The following is a 20459-nucleotide window of genomic DNA, read 5'->3' as shown; positions in this document are numbered from 1 at the left end:
GCAAGCCAGAAGAATCACTCCGATTCAGGAAGTTCATTGGATTCCTCCTCCCCATGACTGCATCAAAATCAATTGTGACGGGTCTTCATTCGGTAACCCTCCTTGTGGAGCTATCGGTGTTGTGTTTAGAAACTCTTCCTCTGATTTTCTAGGGGCCTATGCTCAAAACATTGGAAATGCCACTGCCTTGGAAGCTGAGTTTAGTGCGTGTATGTTTGCTTTTGAACGAGCTAAAAGATTGAAGCTGGACAAAATCTGGCTGGAAACTGACTCTCTTGCTGTTATAAAAGCCTTCACTAATCATGAAGGAGTACCTTGGAAAATGGCTGTTCGCTGGCAGAATTGTTTGATTTTTAGCTCTAGTATTCGCTGTATTTGCACTCATGTCCTCAGAGGAGGGAATTTAGCTGCTGACGCTATGGCCAAGCACGGGCAAAACCTTGCGATGTTTGCTGCTCAGTGGTGGAATACAGCACCTCTTTTTGTTACTCCGTTTTTGTATAGAGATTCACTAGCTCTCCCTTATATGAGGATTGATATAAACTAGTTGTTGTAATCGGTTCAGGCTGCTCCTCATGGTTTTTAATACAATTTTATAGCTTTATCAAAAAAAAAATGCGTAAATGCAGAGAATTCCTGACTACAAAAGATTTGAATCTTGTAGTCGCGTAAATATTAAAAATCTGGGCTCAGCGGCCAAATTACTGATGGACTATTTAGCGAGACAATATTTGAGCTTACTCTTTATGTAAGATCAGAACAATTTTTCTTTTCGAGATAATTTTTTTTTTTTTAATGAGTTACTCCATGCAGCTTATAACTTATAATTTTTTTATCATTTCATATTTATTATTTTATTCAACCACTAGTTTTACCAAAGATCAAGAGAAAAACAAAAACAGTAATGTAATTCCAGGAAATAAAGCTAAAATCAATGTTAATCAGAATCAAAATTCTCCATAATTTTTTTCTTTTTTTGCAACGAAATCGATCAAAGTTGGATCAATAATTTTTAGTTAAAATTTTTTTCGTTATGCTTTTGTTGGAGCCAGAGGGAACTAAATTTTGAAAAAAATATGTTTTATTTGTTGCAGTTTTTCATTTATCTTTGCATTTCATTTTTGCATCATTTTTATATTTTTTTAAAGAATCAATAAATAAGTCTGTTATAAAGTATAAACTATAAATTAGTTGCATCATTAGGTATGTTGTTATGTATAGAATGCTGGAAATACTTGACATTTTTATGTTATGCTGCAATGCCCTTTAATATGGGAGGTTGGTTTGAGAATATGATGTAATATGTTATATGATGAATTTGATGGTTAACCTTTGCTTATTGTTGGAATCCATGTCCAATGAAGAATCTAATGTGCAATTTTTTATTTTTTTTTTCCATTTAGAACTTGTTTGTTTAAGGATATTGTGTTGGCTATTGAAGAAAACAGTGAGATTTTGGTTTATGTGGTGATTTGAGGATCGTATTGTATATATATATATATAATGTACGAGATTCAAGATGAATGTGATTCAAAGGGCTCTGCGATATTAAACAAGTACATGGAGTACAGAAAGTTTGCTCAGTTATCATATGAAATTAATACATGCAACAATATTTTGGTGAGCTACATATGGACTTCCAAATTTACTTCTTCTCTCGCGGTATTAAGCGGTTCTTGAAGCATTACAACTGAGCAGTGAATATCATGAAGCATTACAACTGAAAATTAGAGAGCCGAATGTTGGTGCAAAGTTGTTCTTTCGTGGTGTTGGTTGAGGTATATTTTCATTAGTATTTTTCAGTTTTATATACTTGAAAATGAAATTCGTTAGAGTAGAAATGAAATTATTGATGATATCAATTGGAGAACTCAATATTTATTTACATGTTTAATTCTCATATTGTTTAGTGCCAATTCTCAAAATCTTAGTATGTATCTTGAAGTCTATATAGGAAGGATTGCTTTTTGTTATACCTTGGGTGGACCTTAACTGGATAAAATTTTGCTAATTAATTGTGACATGTTTGTCATTACTCATTAGCTTCCACAATTTTTCTCCCTCTAATTAGCGAATGGTGGGATTGTAACCTTTGAATTAGTTTCTCCTTGGATGGGGTACCAAGTTTTTGGAAGAGAAAAACGAGAAGATAGAGAAGGTTTGTAGGTGGAACTGAGTTACACATTTTTTACGAAGTCATAAACTATATGTCTTTGTCATTACTCAAATTTTTCTCTTTTATGAAGTCGTAAACTACATTTGTCCTTTTAATCTGTGTAATTTACAGTTAGGTTAATTGTTTATGTAATGGATTGTGGATAGAACTATAGAAGGAGAAAATAAATAATAAAGATTTTAAATATGATTGATGATATTTTCATATATATATATATATATATATATATATATATATATATATATATATATATATATATATATATATATATATAATTGACCGACTTATGCAAAAGCTTTTACTTTTATAGCACTACAAAATTATTGTCCATAAAAACTTGGGGTCTTGTTATCTTGTGCCCTTACACTACAAGAAAGCTCTAGAATTCCGAGGCACAAAACTCCTTGGAAATCATCAATATCTCCTCGGAATACCAATATTTTCCGAGGAACGCATGTCCTGGAAAAATAGTTGGTTGCAATCCCATTACCGAGGAAATTTCCGAGGAACTTTTCTTTCCGAGGAAAAATGTCCTCGGAATAATGATTTGACAGCTGCATTCCAGACTGACGCATCTGAAAAGCTGTCACTGAAGTGACTAGCATTTCCGAGGAACTTTGTCCTCGGAATGTATTTAATTTAATAAAAAAAATTATATTATATTTTTGGTTACCAAAACTTTTGAATTTCAAATTTTTAAAAGACCACCAATATTATTTTCAAATTTCAAAAAAGCGCTAATTTTATTTTCAAATTTCAAACAACATAATTTCAAATAACTCAACACTCAATCAACTTAATTTTACTAATTTTTCACACTAAAAAAAAAGATTAAATTTTCACTACTTTCACACTTGCAGGAACTTATTGTTCAGTTTTTCCCAAATTTTGCATCAATTCCACAATACATAAAAATAGAAACATGATTAAACACTAAAAAGTTGAGGTTTTTCTAGATTGAATACAATACAACATAGATAATGCACAAAATTGAACATAATTGGAACTAAATCAAAGAAGTTTGTAACAACAACATAGATAATGAACAAAATGGAAGAAGTGTTAACAGCAATACATAATGAAAAATGGAGATTATGTTTTTTTTACAACATATTATATATATGAAAAGAGCTTCCACAAAGATAGTATGAAAAGAATACACATGGCTTTGATTCGGTTGTAAACCCAAAACAGAGAAATGATTTTTCATTTTCAATTAGAAAATAATGAACAAACTTCAAAACACTACCATAATAATGATAAAGATGTAACAAAAATAAGGAGTTTCAATCTTAAATAACACTTGGCCTAAACTAAATTACAAAGGCTTATATTCAGTGCTTGCAATATAAAGTATCAAAATTTAATGAGTGGTGATATGAGCCATCCAGCAAGTTATTTATTCGTAGAGTGTTTTCGCAGATTAATCGAACTCTACTTTTTTTGTTTTCAGTCCTGGAAACTTTCTCAGCAGACTTTCAGCCAGCAAAACAACACAGATCGAGCCTCCCCTAAAGAACAAAAACACAAACAAAACATGCGATTCTTGTTACCATGAAATCAAATAGGGAAAAATGGAATTTTGGGGAAAGGGTTTTGTGGGTTCAGCAAAAAATCAAAAACGAAAATGGAAAATGTTAACTCACCTTGATTCTTTTTAGCTTCTATTGAAGGATTTAAGAAGAAAAAGATACATGCAAAATTTCAATTGCTCAAAAATGGAGGTTTTGTGAGGTATGGGTGAGAGAGAGCATGGTGTCGCAGTTGAGAGAGAAGATGGAGCACACGTTCAGTTTTTTTTTCCTTTTTCTTTCTAAGTTTCAATATTGTAAACTATGCAATATGCTATATAAAATCCTTGTTTAACACATTACAACTGTCATACACGCTTTGAAAAGAATTTAATAATGACAACATGTTTTCCGAGGAACATTTTCCTCGGTATTTAACTTGGAAAAGCGCGCCACACTGAGTTTGCAGCCGGTAGGAGCAGAGATTCTGACTGGTAAATACCGAGGAAAAAGTTCCTCGGAAATCCTTAATTTTAGCGAGAAACCATTGTTCCTCGGAAATTTTTGGTCGGAATACACAAGCTTTCTTGTAGTGTTAGGGCACAAGTTAAGGAATCCAAAACTAGAAATATTTCATAGAAAAGAACAAAACTTTGACTTTAAAAAGTTGAATAAAGTTGAATGCACAGCTTTTAAGATAATTATATCTATTTTAAATCAAACCCTAGCTTTTGATCCATTCTCAATCTTCAAGCTTCAAGCTTCAAGCATCAAACCCTAAGCATCAAACCCTAAGCTTCAGTATTTTAAATCAGCTTTTAAGATAATCCTAAGCATGTTTCTTGCATATCTTCAAGCTTCAAGCATCAAACCCTAGCTTTTGATCCATTCTCAATCTTTAGCTTTCATCCAAAACCATGCCTAAGTCCTTTCCTCCACTTGCTTCTTGCTTGCTAATTCACCTTAATCCATGCTTGATCATGTTTGGAGGAAGATTGGATGATTAAGAGAGGAGAGGGAGGGCGGTTCCTAGAGAGAAGGAAGAGAGAAATGTTTTCCCAAAACCTAGAGAGAGAAAGAGAAGGAAATTATGAAGATTTCCACCCCAAAATTGCTTATATACTCCCTTATGCGTAAATACTTAAATGCCCTTCGCCTTAGTCGCGTTTACCTGACACTGATACATAAGTCCATGCTTGACTGATATCACACAATAATATCTTCCGTCGTACTTAACATTTTCCATCATACTCGCTTTCCATGAACATCAATCTTCTAATACATTTAACAGGTGAAATTTCCATTAGCTGACGAGCGGGATGTTACATGAAATCAAAATTTCAAATGCATACACTACATGTTTCAAAAATAAAGTTAAAAAAAAGGGTATGCTTCCTGTAAAGGGGAGGGATTTCAGTTTCCAAAAATGGATTGAGTGGAATGATGCATGCAAAACAGATTGCACTATGCTTGAGAAACAAGATTAAATAATTTTTAGCATTATGAGATCAAATAATTTGTAAGATCAATATCATCACCTACCTTCATCCATTGTTTACTGTTAGAATTGGCGGAATTCTTCTATCTTTCGTGACAGTGAGAGTTTTGTTTTTAAATTGAGAGTAGGATCATAAAAGAAAATAATTTGTAAGATCAATATCATCACCTACCTTCTATCTTTGGTCCTTATTTTCTATCTTTCCTATTTGAAGATGCCGTCTAGAGTGGTGAAGAAGATTATTGGCCTTCAAAGAAATTTTCTTTGGGGAGGAGCCTTGGGAGGTAGGAAGATTTGTTGGGTGAAGTAGAGTATGGTGTGTTGTCTGCGGAAAGAAGGGGGTTTGAGGATTAGAGATACTAGGGGATTACTAGTATCTAGAGGATTATTGGAATTTTCAGTATTTGTCCTTGGAATTGAATTTCACAGAAGCACTAGAAGATTGTTGATGCATCAGAGAAGATATGCTCAAGAAATACTGAAGAGGTTTGAAATGGGAAACTACAATCATGCAACGACACTAGCTGAGACAAGATTACAACTATCAAAAGATGATGCGGATCCAACACACTACAGAAGACTCGTTGGATCACTAAGGCCTGACCTTGCTTATAGTGTTGGAATAGTAAGCAGATTCATGGAAAGACCGAAGGTATCTCATCTTACAGCTACAAAGAGAATATTGAGGTACATCAGAGGTACTTTAGATAATGGAATCTTGTTTCCATCAGCAGATAAAGGAAAGAAATGCAAGTTGAATGGATACACAGATTCAAACTCGTGTGGAGAAATAGATGACAGAAAATCTACTACAGGCTATATATACTTATTAGGAGGTTCACCAGTGTCTTGATGTTCACGGAAGGAACATGTGATTGTACTATCCACATACGAGAAAGAATATATAGCTGCAACACTTTCTGCATGTCAAGCTATTTGGTTAGGGAATCTGATTAATGAAATTGGAGTTGAGGAAAGCGAAGCAGTGACTAAGAGAATTGACAAATGAAATTGCAGACATTTTAACTAAAGGTGTTAAAATTGAAACATTAGTGAAGTTAAGAGGTTTGATGGGAATGGAAGCATTAGCTAACCCAAATTAAGGTGGTGTGTTGTGAAATTAATTTAGTTTAGGCTAAAAATAAGTGATTGCTTGGGGTGCAAGTAATAAATACGAAGTTAGAGATTCTAACTGTTTTCAGTTAGTTTGTTTTTTCTGTTTTTGAGTTTGCTTGTTAGGCAAGTTTGAAATAAAGTGAATGAGAATATCAATAAGTGAAGTGATAACAATTATGAAAATGTTGAAAGTCAAGAATTGTAGAGATGGATACCTACGCTTTTGAATTGAATTGAGTTCGGAACAAAAGGAGATCCCATGCCCCACATAAATGATGTTGAAGCTGATCAGATCAAGCTTGCTGCTCATGTAGTGTTCCTCCTACTTCAAGTTCTACTCCACCTACTGTATTCAGCATAAGAGTGATTGCTACTTGAGATGGAATGTCATACTCAAAAAAGAACCATATTTTGCGCTATGGTTGTTTTTTGATCTATCAGATTTTTTGACCACACCTTCTGAGTTTGATCCTAAATTATTATTATCTACCACCACTACCTTTTGTTTCATAGTTTGAACCCTCAGTATCTTCATCTCTTCGATTTCCCTGCTCATACTGTTTATGGACTGCAGTAGTGGTGGGTACAACAAATTTGCATTCAGGAAAACAAAAATGTTAACAAGGGATCCCAGTGAATAACAATCAGATTGGCAAAAAATTCATTAAGAAATTGAAAATCTTTTAAGTATTTCCTCATTACCTACTTCCATTTTGTAAATTACGTTTGAGGCTTTCAGTTGATGTTTCAAATCAATAAAGATCGATTTTATTCGTGGAAGTTTGCATTGCCAATTTAATGTATATCCTTTAAAAATTGCAGTATAGGTGTTTCCTACACCAAGTTATGAAATTGAATTGGAAAAATTGTATAATATAGCCGAAAATTTATAGTTGTGTGAATTGTGTTTATGCATTGAATTTACAAAGAGGCAAAACAATAAGGCAAGCATTGACTGTAGAGTTTATAATATTACCAGTGAATTGGGCAATAAATTTATCAATGTCCTTCAGATCAATACCTATTTCTATTCATACCGACTCAACTATCAAACCTTGAACATTTTAAGTATCTGCAACATATAGTTCTCAAATTAACTTAGTCTAGTCTAGAAATACTTGAATAAAAAAATAGATGAATCTAACTACTTGCTATTTGAACTAGAAACCAACATTCTTTTACCAAACACATTTCGACCTGTCCAGTCCCTAGTGTCTTCATTGCTACAAAATGTAAACATTCAAAGAGAAGTATAATTTTCTTTAACAAAAGAAGGTCGCTTTAGTAGAGAATTTGTTCTCCAAAATGTAAACAGTTTTATTAAATGTAGTATTACTTGATTATCTTTTGCAACGACACTAAAAGTATTTGAATAGTATAACAAAGATAGACTTTTGAGATTTTCACTTTTTTGGATACATAGCTGGAAACTAGTAGTCCACTTTTGGTAACACCAATAAGGATATTTATCAATTCTATAAGCATCCACATTCACATAATTCATTTTCTCACCGGTAGAGTGCATCAATCTTGCATAATTGGATAACCTCATATGCTTTTTATAAATCGCTGCAGCCAGCAAAGACCTAAATTTGAGACAAATGAGTCTCGAGGGGAAATACCACTATATTTGTGATAGAGATTCCATAAAATTTTATAAAGAAAAGTGCAATGGCCAATACAAAACCTTCATATCTGAAACATAGGCTTAAAGCCATTGTCTTCAGGACAGATGGTTGTGAGGATGGATCCTTATGTTTCTGCTTCTTCAATTGATCTAGAAATAGCGAATAACAACTTTCTGCTCTATCTTCCTCCCTCAATTTTAGCACATCTTCGTCCTGATGTGTTTTCTCTTTACCTCTCTTCATTAATTAATTCAGCCACCAAAAAGTCTAACATAATCATTTTTAATTTACTTGCCATTTCTCTATTAGTGTAAAGGCATTCATTGATTTCTCTGTCAGTGTTCATATACTTAGATTCCTTATATGTGCATATTAGAAATAAAATTGCCACATGAAAAGATAAGACATCTAATGCTACCTAGAAGGAAATTTGGGTGCGGCTGTTCGCATAAAACAAGGAAAAAAACACAGTTTAGTGTAGTTATTGTATAACATGACAATGGGATCCAAAAATAATAGTTATTGTATAACATGACAATGGGATCCAAAAATTAGTTAAAACGAGTAATAGTAGCATGCAGCTCAAAGAGCTTTGGCAGTAGGAGAAGATTCAATAGTGTAGTGTAGCTCAATTTGTCATTGACAACAGTAATGAAGATCCACATTTGAGGGATGAGTAGTGGAAAGTTTGCAAGAGCATAAATTGTCAGGGAGATCCATTTTTGGATAAATGCTGCCTTACAATACGGATATAACGTATATAAAATATAACTCTAAATGATAAAACACAAATAACACAACAAATTATAAATCGTATTTAACATGAATTCTTTCGATGAAGTTATATCCTCATGCGTTGTATAGGTTCACATCACTACTATTAGAAATACAAACACTGAGATTACAAAATCTTCATATCTGAGACTCTCATAACCCCAGGAAACAAATATAAAGAAGGGTTAATAGTTCTTTACCCCTGTAATATAGATCATTTCCGGTTTTCTACCGTGTAATATTTTTTTTTAGTTTTCGTCCTTGTAATTGGAGGATTTTTTGGTTTTGGACCTTCATAGAAAATTTCGCCCCCTGTAATTTGAGAAACTTTCAGTTTACCCCCAGTAATTTGAGCAAATTTCGGTTTACCTCCTGTTAATTTGAGCAAATTTCGATTTACCCCCTGTAATATCATCGATTTTGTATTGTCAAAATTCATGAAGGCCCAAAACCAGAAATCTTCAAATTACAAGGACGAAAACTAAAAAAAATATTACAAGGTGGAAAACAAAAAATGGTATTAACCTTATAAAAAAAAAAGGAAACTAGAAATAGTCCCACATCGATGGAAATAAGTAGTGTCATGTTGTTTATAATTTTCAAATCGTCTCTTCAATTTGGGGTCGATCAAGTGGTTATGTGAATAATTAAATTGATTAATCAATGTATTTAATCAATTCCAATCCAATTCACATTTCTTCTCCTGGTTGGCTTTTTTTTTCCTCTCAAATATATCCTTCTCATGATTAGCCTTTTATGATTTTAATTAATCAACTTTTGTATGTCTAAATTGACGCCTTTTAATTTTATTTTTTTATAGCGTTAGATTGTTTTCTTAACTAAATAATATTACTTTTATTTTGTTATATATACAGAGGCCCGGTGTTTGTACCCCGAACATCCCACCTTTCGCCTTAAGAGATTAATTTCTAGCTAACAGGCTCTTTGCCAAAAATATATATATATATATATATATATATATATATATATATATATATATTATTTTTATAAATCCTCCATTGGGCCACGAATTCAGATTTCCTGCACCAATGGATATATGCATCCGCACATCTGCAATATCGGTAATTGGTCAGTCAACATTAGATAGTACTAAAAATTGCAAATTATAATTTGTTTTATAATTAAAAAAACTTGAATATATATTTTCAATCTTGATCAAATGAATGCGTAAATGCAGTTGTTTGATTCCTATGGCAGCTTCTCAGGTCAAATGATAAATGTATCCAAAAGCAAGTTCTACACTGTCCATATGTCTCTATCTCGAAGAAGAGCAATCACTGATATAACTGGATTTACTCAAGGTAGCTTTCCCTTTTCTTATCTGGGCCTCCCTCTTTTCAAAGGAAAACCTAAGGCTCGTCACCTCAAGCCCATTTTAGACAAAATTGTTGCAAAAATGTCGACCTGGAAAGGCAGGCTGTTATCCATAATGGGGCGGGCCCAGCTTATTAATGCGGTCATTGGTAGTATGCTGGTCTACTCTTTTCAGGTTTACAAGTGGCCCCAGAGTCTTCTGGTTGGGTTGTCCAAACATATTAGAAATTTTCTTTGGAGTGGGGATGTTCATCAGAGGAAGATTTGAACTGTTTCGTGGCACAATGTTTGCAGACCTCTTCGGGAAGGTGGTTTAGCCATAAAGGACCCTATAATTGTCAACAAAGCTGCTATGTTGCATTTGTGTTGGAAGCTTATTGTTTCAGAGGAACAATGGGCAAAGCTTTGCCGGGTTAGATTTCTAAAACAAGGGAAGGCTAAAAATTACCACTCCACTTCTTCAGTTTGGTTGGGAATGAAACCTTACGTGAACTTGATCCAGCAACATGCTACTTGGAGTGTTGGAACTGGTGAGATAATACACTTCTGGACTGATAAATGGCTAGATTCTACAATTGTGGACCACTGGATGATTCCGGAATGTTTGCATAGCACTCTGAATATGAAAGTTGCAGATTATATTGTGGATGGCTCTTGGAGCCTCCCTGATTTTTTCACTCACAAAGATGTTAACTTAACAGATAAGATTCTCAGGCTCCCGCTTCCGCTGACTCCTCTGGCTGATAAGCTCAATTGGCACCATAGTCACACGGTTCGTGGTTCGCTTCGGTACGCGGTACAAATTCGGGTACGCGGTACGCTACCCCTAGAAGAATTCGGTACGTGGGGGGTATACAGAGTTGGTACGTTATGGGTTCATGGTTTGTTAAAATATAATAGCTTGTATACTAAGAATAAAAATATTTTTTAGTTTTTTGAAACCAACAAATATATAGTTACAAAAATAAAGATTTTGAAATATTTATCCTAAATATAAGAAATAAGATAACCGCATAAAATATTTAAATGAAGTTACTATTTTTGAAGGGGAGTTAAATAAAGTTCACTTCCCTATACCAAAAACTAAATAAAGTTGAATAAGTTTTGTACCAAAAAAAAAGGAGTAAGTTATTGTGAATCTTGAAAAGGCCACTTGTTTTGGACTTTGGAATGAGAACGCACGTGGTTGCATTGGAAAAAAACCACTTGTTTTGGACTATGGAATAAGAACGCACGTGGTTGGTTAAACAAGTCTTTTCTCTTTCTAACCACTTCATCTTCATCTGTAGAACAAAAAAAAATAAAAAATCATCTTCTTTGAATCTCTTCAGCAGTTCTTCTTTCTCCAGTAGCTATTTCTTCCATCTTTCAATTTTGATTTACAATTAATAAGAGAATGATGAAAACTCATGAAATTGCCCCGTTTTTTCACCCTAAATTGCAATTCAAAACTGAAAAAGGGGAAAACTGTGAGAATTTTGATCGGTTCTCTCTTCATCTTGCCGGTACGTTGTTTACTGCGAATTCAGACGCGAATTCGGACGAACCAGTTCGCCAAAGTACCGCGAACCGGTACGTGCGAACCAATTCGTGGTTCCTAGGTAAGGCAGCGAATTCTGTGACTATGATTGGCACCATGCTACTGATGGCTTGCTTACCAATAAGCTTGCTTGTGATTTCATGGCCCCTCGTGGTCAGCTGGTTCCTTGGCATAAACTTCTTTGGAATGCCTATATACCTCCTTCAAGAGGATTCATCTCATGGCGTTTGTTGCAAAATAAAATGCCAACTGACGAGAACTTAAGAAAACGGGGATGCACCATAGTCTCCATTTGCTGCTTCTGCCACAAAGATTCTGAATCCTCCCAGCACATTTTTTTACGGTGTTCGGTTACCCATCAACTCTGGGCTTGGCTGATAAAAGGAACTGATCACTTTCTTGACCTCTCCTCTATGCACAATCTGATTATGTGTACTTCTGCTGTAAATAATAGGTTGGTGCACCAAATTCTGATATCTGCCATTATCCATACAGTTTGGTGCATTTGGCTGGAGAGGAACTCCAGATACTTCAACAGCAAGGCCAGCTCCATGAGCACTCTTTTTCATACTATGCTGGTTGAAGTCAAACTCAGTTTTGACCTTAAACTTACTTATAGCTCGTCTGCCATGACTGAATTTAAAATTGCTAGGCTTTTTGGGATTCAGATGCAAGCCAGAAGAATCACTCCGATTCAGGAAGTTCATTGGATTCCTCCTCCCCATGACTGCATCAAAATCAATTGTGACGGGTCTTCATTCGGTAACCCTCCTTGTGGAGCTATCGGTGTTGTGTTTAGAAACTCTTCCTCTGATTTTCTAGGGGCCTATGCTCAAAACATTGGAAATGCCACTGCCTTGGAAGCTGAGTTTAGTGCGTGTATGTTTGCTTTTGAACGAGCTAAAAGATTGAAGCTGGACAAAATCTGGCTGGAAACTGACTCTCTTGCTGTTATAAAAGCCTTCACTAATCATGAAGGAGTGCCTTGGAAAATGGCTGTTCGCTGGCAGAATTGTTTGATTTTTAGCTCTAGTATTCGCTGTATTTGCACTGATGTCCTCAGAGAAGGGAATTTAGCTGCTGACGCTATGGCCAAGCACGGGCAAAACCTTGCGATGTTTGCTGCTCAGTGGTGGAATACAGCACCTCTTTTTGTTACTCCGTTTTTGTATAGAGATTCACTAGCTCTCCCTTATATGAGGATTGATATAAACTAGTTGTTGTAATCGGTTCAGGCTGCTCCTGATGGTTTTTAATACAATTTTATAGCTTTATCAAAAAAAAAAAAAAAACGTAAATGCAGAGAATTCCTGACTACAAAAGATTTGAATCTTGTAGTCGCGTAAATATTAAAAATCTGGGCTCAGCGGCCAAATTACTGATGGACTATTTAGCGAGACAATATTTGAGCTTACTCTTTATGTAAGATCAGAACAATTTTTCTTTTCGAGTTAATTTTTTTTTTTAATGAGTTACTCCATGCAGCTTATAACTTATAATTTTTTTATCATTTCATATTTATTATTTTATTCAACCACTAGTTTTACCAAAGATCAAGAGAAAAACAAAAACAGTAATGTAATTCAGCGAAATAAAGCTAAAATCAATTTTACCATAAATTCTTTCTTTTTTTGCAACGAAATCGACCAAAGTTGGATCAATGATTTTTAGTTAAAAAATTTTCGTTTTGCTTTTGTTGGAGCAAGAGGGAACTCAATTTTGAGAAAAAATATGTTTTATTTGTTGCAGTTTTTCATTTATCTTTGCATTTCATTTTTGCATCATTTTTATATTTTTTTTAAAGAATCAATAAATAAGTCTGTTAAGAAGTATAAACTATAAATTAGTTGCATCATTAGGTATGTTGTTATGTATAGAATGCTGGAAATACTTGACATTTTTATGTTATGCTGCAATGCCCTTTAATATGGGAGGTTGGTTTGAGAATATGATGTAATATGTTATATGATGAATTTGATGGTTAACCTTTGCTTATTGTTGGAATCCATGTCCAATGAAGAATTTAATGTGCAATTTTTTATTTTTTTTTTCCATTTAGAACTTCTTTGTTTAAGGATATTGTGTTGGCTATTGTAGAAAACAGTGAGATTTTGGTTTATGTGGTGATTTGAGGATTGTATTGTGTGTGTGTGTGTGTATATATATATATATAATATAATGTACGAGTTTCAAGATGAATGTGATTCAAAGGGCTCTGCGATATTAAACAAGTACATGGAGTATAGAAAGTTTGCTCAGTTATCATATGAAATTAATACATGCAACAATATTTTGTTGAGCTACGTATGCACTTCCAAATTTAGTTCTTCTGTCGCGGTATTAAGCGGTTCTCGTAGTTTACTGAGCAATGAATATCATGAAGCATTACAACTGAAAATTAGAGAGGTGTTCGTTGAGGTATATTTTCATTAGTATTTTTCAGTTTTATATACTTGAAAATGAAATTCGTAAGAGTAGAAATGAAATTATTGATGATATCAATTGGATAACTAAATATTTATTTACATGTTTAATTCTCATATTGTTTAGTGTCAATTCTCAAAATCTTAGTATGTATCTTGAAGTCTATATAGGAAGGATCACTTTTTGTTATACCTTGGGTGGACCATAACTGGATAAAATTTTGCTAATTAATTGTGACATATGTTTGTCATTACTCATTAGCTTCCACAATTTTTCTCCCTCTAATTAGCGAATGGTGGGATTGTAACCTTTGAATTAGTTTCTCCTTGGATGGGGTACCAAGTTTTTGGAAGAGAAAAACGAGAAGATAGAGAAGGTTTGTAGGTGGAACTGAGTTACACATTTTTTACGAAGTCATAAACTATATGTCTTTGTCATTACTCAAATTTTTCTCTTTTATGAAGTCGTAAACTACATATGTCCTTTTAATCTGTGTAACTTACAGTTAGGTTAATTGTTTATGTAATGGATTGTGGATAGAACCATAGAAGGAGAAAATAAATAATAAGGATTTTAAATATGATTGATGATATTTTCATATATATATATATAAATTGACCGACTTATGCAAAAGCTTTTACTTTTATAGCACTACAAAATTATTGTCCATAAAAAATTGTAAGTGGGGATATTTTTTTATAGGGAATGACATGTGACCGGTCCTTGGTCTGTGACAATCCTAATATTATTGGAGAGGTCATGTGGAAAACAATGTGTATTCTTTCTTCAAGGTTAGTTCGCCCTTGCTAACTTTTCATTTCCTAAATCTTTGGAGAGGGCTTAGTGAATATTACTTTGGTCCATGGCTCATTATTTTTCTACTCTAGAGTATTACTTTTATTATTTGCAATCTCAGTATTTGTTATGTAACTTGTCTTTGTCTATAATCTCTTTTTTTTTTTTTTTTTTACCTCAAACAGTTGAATAATTTTTGTCTTTGTAGGATGGTGAGACAGAACATCTTGAATTGGTTTTTTTTATAAATAATGTATGTGCAACAAAATCTGTTGTTTGATGTAAGCATGCTGACTGTTTCAGTGATAAACTAGTAAAGTGTTTGCTTAATATAGGAGTCTTTATACCAAGTTGATTAGCTTTCTTTCTCATTTTCATGTATTTGTTGTCAATTATGGAAACTAGCATGATTAAAGAAAAACCAAACATATTGTGCTTACTCTCACCAATGCTGCCTGAACTAGAAAGCAATATGTTACAAAATTAAAGTAGCAGATATGTCATTCTCAAGATGAAATCCAATGTTCTTTAGAAAATTGCAACATAGACAATAAACAATGTGCTGGAAGCCCAACTTCAATACACATCATGTTGTAATTGTGTCAATTAGAGGGGAAGATAAAAATGTGCTAACCAAATATTATAAGTGATCACTACGGCTAAACCATTAGCCGAATATTCTGTCATTCACAAAAAGACCATACATACCACTAAACAAGAAAAGAGCCACTAAAAATAGTCCCACATCAACCAAAAGGTGTAGTATGATAATGTTTATAAACTTCAAAGTGACTTTATTTATTTGGATTGCTGATGGACCTATCCTAACATATTTCTTATTAAGATTTGGATAGGATTCATTAGTAATTTTTTTTAAATTATTCACTCTTTTTTATAGAGAATAACATGTGATGCAGAGGTCATGTGGAAAAGAAATGTGTATCTTTTCTTCAAGGTTAGTTCACCCTTACTCACATTTCAAGGTCATGCATGCTCATTGCGGTTTAAAATGTATTTATTTAGCAACTCGTGTTGGCATTGGAAACACCAATAGAAAAATTAAAGCCCTATAGTGTAAATTAATTAAGATATAGAACACCTAAATATAATTAAATAAAAATTAAAAGTTTTAAAAGTTACCTTACGATTAAAATTGACTCTTTTTTTAGATCATATGGCATTAGCCAATAAGAAAAATATCCTAATATAAGGAGTTAAGAGAAAATACTTCATTGATGACCAAACGCATTCTACTATTCAAACCTTGATCATTCAGTTTAAGATATATACTTCTGTGAAAAGATAAACATTTTTTATGTAACTATAAGTAATTATCATAATTAATGATACGAGTTCTATAAAATTGGCATAAACCTTAAGAGTTTAACTACTAAGAGACACTAGACATATGCTTGGTTACTATATCATCTTTGTAAGCTGCTGCTGAATTACTTTATATGCATCTCGAGGACTTACATTCTGTTAATAATTTATGCGCGACAAAATATATTGTTTGATGAATGAGGTGGAACTTTCATGCGGAGTGTTTCAATGATACATGTAAGACCCGTAATTTAGCTGCGATTAAATTTAGGGCTTTGTATTCGTTTTGATGTTTTCTTTGTTAATAAATAACTTTATGAAATGTCTTAACATTGTCGAGATTTCAAAATTATGTTTTCTATCCATTTTGAGAAAACGTGTTGGATGTATCTGTCTAAATTTTCAATGAATCAAGAGCGCCATGAAAATTTAATCAAGAGTTTTATACATTGTTAGAATGGGAAGATGATATTATATTTATCCAAATTTTGGTAATGAGATTTTTTTCGAAAAGTTATTTTGATTTCAAAACTATTATTTTGAATGGAAACTTGTTGAGCAAGTTAGTTAGTTATGTGAGGTCTAGGATTGACTCACATATATTGTTTTTTTCTATACTCTGGGTGATTGACTATGATTTTCATGATGTGTGTTAAGAATGATTATGTTTTTGTGACTTGAGTTATGTGGAATGCATGATTATGTGTTTTCTTAATCTTGTTGAGCATTTTTGTGAGTTTAATTTGGTGATTCGGGGTAGAATCAATTATGAATTCCCCTGCAAATGAAATATTATTGGATTGGGAGTTATTAATATTCATTCAAGGGATTTATTTGTCGTTGAGATGATTTTTGGGAATTTAGCGATTTAGGCCGGCGAGTTGAGTAAATTTCGGAAAAGAAAATATTAGAGAATGAATAGTGGATTTTGAGTGAAGATGAAATTCTAAGATGTTAGGGACTAGTTAGAAATTCATCAGAGTTATGTCGAACTTTATCTATTACGTGTGCCTTAAACCACGAGAACCAAGTTCGGTATATTTCCAAAACCAAAGCTATATATAGGAGGTCTTACCACCTTTTTCTCATAATCACAAAACACTTCTCTCTCCTCACTTCTCTCTCAATCCCGCAGCCCCACAACCCTCCACCGTTTCGGGGCCGTAACTTCTTCGTTTCTTGTCTGAATCACGCAAACGAGATATCAAAACGAAGCCTTTGACGAATCCTACCTTCCTACACGTGATTTACTGTCACTCAACGAGGTATTCCTCCCCTTTTTCCACCTTTAAAACTCGGTTTTGAATGTTTGTGGGTGTTGGGTGTCGAGTTACAATTTTCTTGCAAGATGCTATGTATTAATGTTGTTGGGAAAGTCCGTATGAGTATAGATATGAAAGAAAATTTACGATCCGTTCATTTTAAAATTGTAGTGTTCTTGGAAAAGTGTTGAAATGTAAATTTTATTTGATATATATATTATATATGCATTAAACGAGGAAATGTGTTAAGTGAACCGATTGATTTTTGGAAAATGTTGTCCGGACGAAAATGCTAAACTGTGTAGGGGAATTTTCGTCATTTTTAAACTGTTGAAATGTGAAAATGATTTGACCAATGGATTTGCGTCGTCGAGACGTTCGAAATGGACCTATGGTTCGCGACGTTCCTACGACGGATGAATTTATTATGATTTTATGAAAATAGTTTGTGTTTGAGCTAGCACTGAAATTGACTGCTAACACTTTTAGAATTCAAATTTTATTTGAACTGCTAAGTGATGAAAATATTTGGTCTGTGAATTTGTGTTAGGTTGGTTGAGCCAGAGGCTCTGGTATACGATGTAAACATAAAGGAGACTCTATCAAAAATTTGTCAGATTCATTTTATCTTATTTTTAGTGGTTTTGAAAAGATGTTTTAAAACGAATAATATTTTGGGATTCATTTGAACATGAAAAGTATTTGTCAAATTGTTTGAAATCTTTAAGGTCTCTCGGAAGACTTATAGTATTTGAGAAAAATATTTCCTTGGTTGATTTAAAGGAAAAAATCTATTTAAACTAGTGTCGTCAAAGTATTTGGAAGTGTTTTCGAAACACTGTTATTTTGAGATTTTGTCTTTGGAACAAAATGTTTGGAGTAGTTACATTTTAGAACGAAAAATCTCTGATAAGAGAGAGTTCTCCAAAGTTACTTTTGGCAAGTTTATGGTCATCGAGTATTTTGAAGGATTTTGAGATGAAAGTTATTTTGGAAAATATTATATTTAAGTTTTTGGAAATGTTGAATTGATCGTATTTCGGAGCGTGTTGAAATTTCACCTAGAATGGGTAGAAAGCTGTAGAGACCATATTCACCTAAGTTATTGTATCTATTAGGATACTTAGCTCGAGGGTTTAGAGATGTTCATGTTGTAGATGCTTACGAGTGTAGAGCAATACGCTGTAAGGAATGCTTTGTTCAAGTAAGGGCACTCTCTCAAAACACCATAGTTACTTAAATGCCTGGATGGTTTATGTGCAAAGAAGACATGAGGTTTTTTATGTGTTTACGAATATCCATAAATGAATCTATGTCTCAATAAATACTAACCTTAGATTTGGAGCTTGATCTAATTTTACTTTGTCACAATAATTTGGGGTTCATTCGATCCTCCAATTTTTATTGACTAGAGTGTCGTAACTAGCGAAGAGTATTACAGACCAAGACATTGACCAAATAATTTTGTTCAAATGTCGTAAAATAAAATTTTCCAGACAATTGTGTTCATAATGATCATGTTAACTTTTATTTCTTTTCTGTAAACCAAATTTATGTTATGTGCAGAGAATCCCTAATTGAAATCACAAGGGATGCATGAATACAGATAAATATTGTTAATCTAGATATAAAACCAGGAGTTAAATAAGTGTTTGATCTCTATAAAATTTTCAAGTTTCACTTTTCAATTCCTCTAAAATTTTCATCAAGTTTTAGTTCCCTAAAATATTTCTATCACCACTTTTGATCTCTACTTTTAAGAAGGCCATGTGCATCTTTTGAAAATTCGAATTATTTTTTACGATCATTTTTAGTACATTTAGAGATCTCTCTTACCAATTTTTTTTTTTCTAACCAGGGATTAATTAAATATTAATTTTTAATTCATATTTTGTTAAAAAAAGATTCTAAATTTTTGTGCAAGAAATTGTTATAATATTTTATATATCTTTGTAAACTTTTAAAGGAATTTAAAACGAAATTTGAGATATTTATAGAGACCAAAAAATTATTTATCCTGAAAACTAGGACACAAGATCAACATTTCTTTTTAATGAAATACAGACTTTTGCATTCTGTAGGGGGAGAGACAAAGATGGGTTTATGATTATTGCGTGATTATTGCGTCATTTTAAATGTAGTATAAAGTAATCCTATGCGATTTGTTAATTAACACTATGTCTTTATAATTTACATTCCAAGTGGAATTACTACAATTTCTTGACCTATTCAATGTCCTGCTTAGTAACCATAATGTTACATTTTCTTGTTGTTGACAATATGTGATTAATCTTGAATGAACATAGTTGTCAACATAGTTGATACTTAGAATCCTATTCAATGTCCTGCTTAGAATCCTAATTTGTAATAGTTTGTACAATTCAAAAACTATATAAATTTGATGTATATTGTCTCAATTCATTTTACAAATATATTCAATCATTTGGTTTATGTATTTTGAAGTTCTTCATAAGGATTAAGCTCTAGGATTAAGATTTTTTGATAATGCTTTCCACTATCATCGCTATTTGAATTTCTGTTATCTTGAAATAGATTTACATTTTCAGATTTTGTTTACATGACTCTGAATTTTCGTAGGACGCTTCAAGAAAGCAATAGTCGAAAGGCTGCTGATATTCTGGTTGGCCTTCATTGGCCTCACACACATGATTCTTGAAGGTTACTTTGCTTTCATGCCGGAGTTTTCAAAGATAATACTGGCTTCTACCTTGATAAAGTTTGTAAGTTATTTTTATGTTATTTGACATTCAACATATAAATACAACATTGTTAGAATTTGAAGTACCTTTTGAGGAATTAACAGTTTTAGGGTCTGTTTGGATTGTCTTCTTTAATCTTATTTATTGTCATAAGGATTTGTGTGACTGTTTTGGAGTTTTTCAAAACACCTCATGAGTTATATGAAAACAGTTTGACTTTATTTTATCTTTTGTTAAAGTAATACATAAGTTTGTGTTATTACGTTTAGTTATGCTATTAACCCAAACAACTTCTGGTAGTGTAAGTCCAACTCTTTACTTATTTTGATGATGGTCAATGACAAGTAACAACATTAG

General features: G+C 32.9%; 2 long non-coding RNA genes across 2 annotated transcripts; one reads left to right on the top strand and one right to left on the bottom strand.

The window, feature by feature from the left end:
• Nucleotides 1–3400: 3400 nt before the first annotated feature.
• On the bottom strand, nucleotides 3401–4278 carry LOC146916811 (uncharacterized). Its single transcript, XR_015014045.1, has 2 exons — nucleotides 3823–4278; nucleotides 3401–3687 (listed from the first exon to the last, which is right to left on the bottom strand). It is a non-coding gene; the product is annotated as an uncharacterized LOC146916811 (long non-coding RNA).
• A 12950-nt stretch (nucleotides 4279–17228) lies between these two features.
• Nucleotides 17229–20216, top strand: LOC146916810 (uncharacterized). Its single transcript, XR_015014044.1, has 2 exons — nucleotides 17229–17385; nucleotides 19981–20216. It is a non-coding gene; the product is annotated as an uncharacterized LOC146916810 (long non-coding RNA).
• The last annotated feature ends 243 nt before the right edge of the window (nucleotides 20217–20459 follow it).

Source organism: Medicago sativa, chromosome 6 (genome assembly GCF_051527215.1).
Source record: "Medicago sativa cultivar Bolivia chromosome 6, Bolivia_mono, whole genome shotgun sequence".
Classification (NCBI taxonomy): Eukaryota; Viridiplantae; Streptophyta; class Magnoliopsida; order Fabales; family Fabaceae; genus Medicago; species Medicago sativa.
This window is presented reverse-complemented; position numbering and strand designations above follow the sequence as displayed.